Genomic DNA, 213 nt, shown 5'->3' with positions numbered 1-213 from the left:
CCTGTCCCCACCCCATTAGTGTCCCTGTCCCACTAGTGTCACTGTCCCCATCCCATTAGTGTCCCTGTCCCCATCCCATCCTTGTCCCCATCCCATTAGTGTCCCTGTCCCCATCCTGTCCCTGTCCCCATCCCATCCCTGTCCCCATCCCATCCCTGTCCCCATCCCGTCCCTGTCCCCATCCCATCCCCGTCCCCATCCCAACCCCGTCCC

This window comes from Antrostomus carolinensis, unplaced genomic scaffold (assembly GCF_000700745.2).
Source record: "Antrostomus carolinensis isolate BGI_N321 unplaced genomic scaffold, ASM70074v2 scaffold31582, whole genome shotgun sequence".
Classification (NCBI taxonomy): Eukaryota; Metazoa; Chordata; class Aves; order Caprimulgiformes; family Caprimulgidae; genus Antrostomus; species Antrostomus carolinensis.
This window is presented reverse-complemented; position numbering follows the sequence as displayed.